Genomic DNA, 6,407 nt, shown 5'->3' on the forward strand with positions numbered 1-6,407 from the left:
AGAGATAGAAATCCAAAACCCATTCTGCCGATTCCGATTATAAATTAGAAGAGATGAAGATCTTCTCCCGTCAATTGTGATAAACGAAATTACATAATTAAACCTAATCTAAGAAACTAGAAAAACAATGCTAAAACCTAATCTAAAACTGAGCTACTGAATCGACTACATCCTGAATAATGAATGATGCCCCTTCAACATAGTTTTCGCCTCCATTTATAGTCCTCCAGTGCGTTTCTGAGTCAGTTTAGGTATTCTGGTCGACTGGAGCGTTAAAAGCTGATTCGGGTCGGGATTCCGGCCCACGAGTTATGGCCCAAATGTATCTCGAGTCGCTGCTCGCCGAGCAGAAATGCCCTTGCTCGCCGAGCAGGGGTGCCTGTCGAGGTGAGATCGTGGTTGCCCAGCCTGCTCGCCGAGCACTCCATTGCCTGCTTGCCGAGCAGGCAGTGAAATATCCGATTGTCCTTGTTTTGCTCCGTTTCTCGTGCATTTACCCCTGAAACAACTCAAAACACTCGTTAGACGACAAATAGATGAAACGTGCCAAAACGTACCATAAACTGAGCAATAGAGGCTAAACACGCATATAAAATGGGGTTAAACTACATTGAAAAGACTCGACTCTAAATCCTTGCAAGGTGATAGCTTAAGACTTGAAATACAGATTTCACTTAACCTATCTATTTGAGTTGACTCGGCCTGTACAAGTAAAACGAACGTCTCGCTATATGTGACTTGACATCATCTATAGTCATAAAATTCAGTTCAAGGATATAGTTGATAAATGATCGAATTATACTGTAACTAATACGGAAGGGTTAACGACAGAATCAACCTGTCTTCTTAACGGACTCTGGGGGAATGATTACAGACTTGCCAATAACATACTCAGTACATCATTCCGTTATGCAAGGATTAAATATAATTCTTAAAGAAATTAATTTAATAGTTGCATACGGCCAGAAGTAGTAAGAACCTAATGGATCACACATAAGACTTGGAACCAAAAGAGAGATGAATGTCATTAATAGATGGAAGCCCAAATGAGCCCAGTAAGGCCCATTTAATTAGGGGAGGCCGAAATTTGTATATAATAAGTTAGGAATTATTTTAATTCCCTTAATCCTAATTTGATTAGGTTTGTGAATTAAATTAATTAAGAGAGATAATTAAATTAGGAGTTTTAATTAGATTAATATACTCCTATTATTATCCAATTAGGTTATTTATTATTATCCTAAATATATTAGATATATTATAAGATAATAATTAGGAATCCTATTCCGAATTGAATTCCTATTAAGTAACCTATTCCTATCTAACTAGGGTTTAGATACAAGTTATTATATATACCCCCCTAATGTGTGAATTTCGACCAAGCCTATCCCCTCCCCCTTTGTGATTTTCGAAATCCCTAGCTAGTGAGAGAAAGAGAATTCGACTTCCCGTTTTCATGGACAAGAATTCATACGGCTTCCGTCGATTGATTAATTACATTCATCTCCTTTTCTCTTTGATCTTGTGTTGGTTAATTAGAGGCAATCTATTTTGGTTGCATCTCATAAGGGTTGATTCTATCTTAACCTCACCGTGTTATACTTCGTGCTTGGGATCTCGGAGAAGAATTGTGGGCGCTTCTTTAACAACGGTAGATTGTTCTTCAAAAGGTATTCCTTCTTATCCCTCTTTATATGAAATAACGATTAACGGATCCTATGGTTAAAAGGAAGTAGGCTAAATTTTTTATATTTCCGCTGCTATACCTTAGCCTAATTTCCAACAGTGGTATCAGAGCCATCGTTAAATCCGTTATTTCATATATGAAAATTTAGAAGTTTTTCAATAGGATTGAATTAATATTTATGGTTAGGATTAATTAACAAATAGTTTGATTAATTAATTCTAAAGATAAATAAATTTTAGTTAATTGTTAATTAAAATAGATTATGCGTATGTTCCTAATTATTTCGGTTGATAATCATTATAACAAAATCTATTTGTTTTATAGTTAGGTTAATAAAATTAGTTTTATTAATTCTAAAAGATAAAACGGAAATCTATTGTAGTTTTTCCTATTTCTGAAAATCGTTTTTAAAACCGTTTTAAAATCTGATATATATATACACATTTATATTTATATTTTATATAAAAAAATACGACAGCGGCTCGGGTCGCGCCTCACGGCGTGACCAGCCGCTGTCGCGCGGCTGCTGCCTCGCAGCAGCAGCCGCGGGGCTGCTGCCAAACGGCAGCAGCCCAGTTTCGGGCCCCCGGCCCGAATCCCACTTGATTTTAATTGTTAAAATCGGCTTGTAAATAATTTATATATATATATATATACATATATGTTTCGGAAATCAATAGTTTTCTGTTTTGATTATCGAATGAAAAATTCGTTTAAAAGTTTGTTTTTACCATGTTGTAAATCAAAGTGTTAAATGAATTGAAATCAAAATAATTGGGACATGCATAATCAACGTTTTATATGGTTATATTAATCTAAGGATTAATATAAAGATACAAAACGATTAGAAGTAAAATTAGATGAAAGTTAATTTGACGAGTTAATGTGATTAACCTAAATATTACATAAGCCGGTTATGTAATCAACCAATTAAATTTATTTAATTGAGTCTATGCATGTTTGGAGTTATGGACATATTTGGACCCTCTTTTAGTCTTTTGGTATTTTGAAATAGGACCTGCGCGTCCTGCCTTTCTACTATCTATTGTAATTTCTCCTCTCATCTGATTCCATTCAATTCAATTGAAGTTTTCTTATAGTAGTATAGAAATTAATATGTAATTTCAAGGCGCCATGGAGAAGACGGAGGACCTAAAGAGAAATATGTAATAGTTAGTATTTCCTTAGGTTTGCCCCTTTTATTCCGTCTCTGGCTCGACGGAATAATTTAGATGATATGTCCATAACGCCAATGTATGTGAATGTATGTATGTCTGATGGATAAAGACGAGTAGGAGATTTTAGAAGCCTAGTTACACACTTTCGGTTTCGACGAAACGCGATCGTTCGGGTGGATAAAGACGTCCTTTCGCAGCGGACACGATCCTTCACAACGGACACGACGCTTCAATCAAGACTCTTCAACATCTATAAATAAAGAGTTGATGGAGAATTGAAGATAATAATGATATAGTGTGATATATGTGTAGAAGAAAGAGATTAGTGTAGAATTTATGCAGAAATTTCGAATCAAGTGATTCAGAAGTTAGATTTCGATTCTGTTCAAAAGCAATATGATGTACACACATTGTTTACAAAATAATAACAAATTCAGTAGCGTTTAGACATTGTTCCAGTTTAGTTTACATTTTGGTAGTGGACCGACCCAGTCTCTATTACGAAGATTCAACGAGAAGATTGAGTAGAGGATCCGCCCCGGAGCCTGACAAACTCTAACGAAACCCAAGGAAAGGATTGACAACCCGTTCACTTGCAAGTCGTCGAATGTTTCTATGCTCCATGTTCTCTGTAAACTTGTATCAATTTATATTTCATCTAATAAAGTCCGTTCTATTCGATAGATCTTTATGCAGCACTTATGGTAACCAATCCACTAAAGTGACTGCTGGTGTTTTCATTAAAACGTATTTAATCCAAAATCTTTACAAGGAAACTTTGTTGAACACTTAGGAAGATTATTATCTCGGTAGAGTTTTAATTTGGTTAAGGGCAATTATCCCGGATAAGGGTTTTGTCGCGTTCAAAGCCAATTAATTAGAGGTTCCGTCATTTATTTCATCTTTATAATTCGTACAAAGTTTAAAGTTGTTTTCTTTGCTTAATGCAAACAAAAATACTTGTTTACTTTTCTAAAGTACTAAAACGTTCCTGTTTTGCAAATTTATTTTTAATCAGATACTTTCTAACATCTTCACATTCTAATCTAATTCTCATTCTAGCAATTTCAAAACCAAAACCGATTAAACGATTTTCCCATATTATAAACCTAAAAGTAAATTTAACCGATTATAAATAAGTTTTGTTAAAAAACGTTCCCTGTGGGATCGATATCTTTTATTACTACAAGCGAAACCGTGCACTTGCGGAAATCGCTCAACAAGTTTTTGGCGCCGTTGCCGGGGAATGCCAAAATTTTTGACAAAATTTTAAATTTTTCGTGTTTTATTACGAATCTAGGTTTATTCATACTTATTCAAACTTTTATATTTTATTTATTTTCAATTACTAACATATTTATTTTTCAAATTCTGTTTTATAGGTAGTTTCGGTTCGTGCGAAATTTCAAGTTCATGCGCAGTTCTCGATGTTCGGGCACGTCACCAGATCCTATTGACCTAGAAATTGAAAGAACCCTTAAAAAGAACAAGAAAGAAAAGAAAAACAAAAACAAAACCCCAATAAAAACTAAAATTACCGAGCCAGAAGTTATGGCCACACTTATGGATTACGCTAGGTCATGAGTGGTCGGTGTAACAAACAGTATAGTTAGACCCCAAATTAATGCAAACCAATTTGAAATTAAGCCTGCGTTGCTTAATATGTTGCAAAATAATGTAACGTTTTACGGGTTACCTAACGAAAATCCTAATACCCATTTGACAAATTTCTTAGAAATTTGTGACACTTTTAAAATACCAAATGTGACTGCAGAAGCAATCAATCTTCGCCTTTTTCCTTTTACTTTAAAGGATCGAGCCAAATAATGGTTAACTTCTATGCCAGCCGCATCAATTGAGACTTGGGAGCAAGTAGCCTAAGCATTTTTATCAAAATTTTTCCCTTTAGCAAAAACCGCAAGAGTCATTAAAGAGTTAACGTCTTTTTCTCAAAATGATAGTGAAACTCTATATGAGGCTTGGGAACGTTTTAAAGAACTTCAACGTTTATGCCCACACCACCAATTGCCCGCTGAACTTTTAATGCAAACATTTTATAATGGACTAAATCCTACAACTAGAGGTTCATTGGACGCTATGTCTGGAGGGTTATTCATGAAGAAAACATCTGCCCAAGCAAGAGAACTTTTGGAGGAAATGGCAATCAACAGCAGTATGTGGCCCGCGGAACGTGGACACCTACCATCAGCGAAACCATCATCCTCAACTACATCATCAGTTAAAGGTATAGTGAATCTTGATCCAGTAGCGATGTTGCAAGCACAATTTTCTGCCTTGTCGCACAAAATTGATAGGTTTATGGCACCATGTGATCCTAATGGTCAACCAATCCGAACGGATGCGGATTACGAAGGTATGAGTGAAATTGAACAGGTAAACTTTGTCCAAGGACAAAACCAAACTAATAACCCTTATTCCAATACATATAATCCTGGATGGAGAAATCATCCTAACTTTAACTGGAGAGATAATAATAACAATAATGTTAATGCTAATCAAAATCGTACTAATAATTATCAAAATCAATCAAGAGATACGATTAGCACTTTATCTTCTAAAATCGACAAATTCATTGATGCGATGAGCGGAAAAATAAGTAATCACGACGATGGTTTTAAACGGATCGAGAATAAATTCGACCAGCTTATTAAAAACCAATCATCTAGCATCCATAATTTGGAGATTCAAATTGGACAACTCGCTAAATCAATTCCATCCCGCAAAGAGGGAAGTCTTCCAAGCCATACGGAAGAAAATCTGAAAGAGCATGTTAAGGCTATCACTCTTCATTCAGGGAAAAACTACTTAGGCCCGGAAATGCCCGAAAATTCGACCTTACCTGGAACTGATTTACCGACGCCCAAAGAAGATACATTAAAACAAAAAAATGCACCAATTGACTCTAGTACAAAAACTTTTGTACCCAAACCACCTTTTCCACACAAATTCTGCAATAGGGACTATGACAAACAACCTTTAACATTTTTAGACAAACTTAAGAATTTGCATATTAATTTAACGTTTATGGATGCGATTACGCAAATTCCCAATTATGTTAAATTCCTCAAAGATTTAATTTCAAAGAAAATCAGTTGGGAAGGAATTTCATCCATTTCACTAACTGAAGATTGTAGTTCAATTGTGTCAAGTAATTTGCCCACAAAACTCAAGGATCCCGGATGTTTTACCATTCCGTGTAAATTGGGAGATATTGAATTTCCCAGTTGTCTCTGTGATTTAGGAGCAAGCATTAACTTGATGCCATTATCTATTTTTAATAAGTTAGGCTTAGAAGAAGACATCAAACGTACCAATATGGTTTTGCAATTAGCGGATCAAACCACTAAAAGACCATACGGTATAATTGAGGATGTTTTAGTTAAAGTTGACAAATTTATTTTTCCTACCGATTTCGTTATTTTAGATTTTGCTTATGATGTAAATTGTCCGCTAATCTTTGGTAGACTGTTCATGAACACGGGACGTGCTCTAGTTGATGTGTCGGAAGGGAAAGTAGTTTT

The 6,407-nt window shown here is 35.2% G+C and overlaps 1 non-coding gene across 1 annotated transcript; it reads right to left on the minus strand.

The window, feature by feature from the left end:
* Positions 1 to 4,785: 4,785 nt before the first annotated feature.
* On the minus strand, positions 4,786 to 4,892 carry LOC136231543 (small nucleolar RNA R71). Its single transcript, XR_010689916.1, has one exon. It is a non-coding gene; the product is annotated as a small nucleolar RNA R71 (small nucleolar RNA).
* Positions 4,893 to 6,407: the final 1,515 nt, after the last annotated feature.

The sequence above is a fragment of the Euphorbia lathyris genome, chromosome 5, assembly GCF_963576675.1.
Source record: "Euphorbia lathyris chromosome 5, ddEupLath1.1, whole genome shotgun sequence".
Lineage (NCBI taxonomy): Eukaryota > Viridiplantae > Streptophyta > Magnoliopsida > Malpighiales > Euphorbiaceae > Euphorbia > Euphorbia lathyris.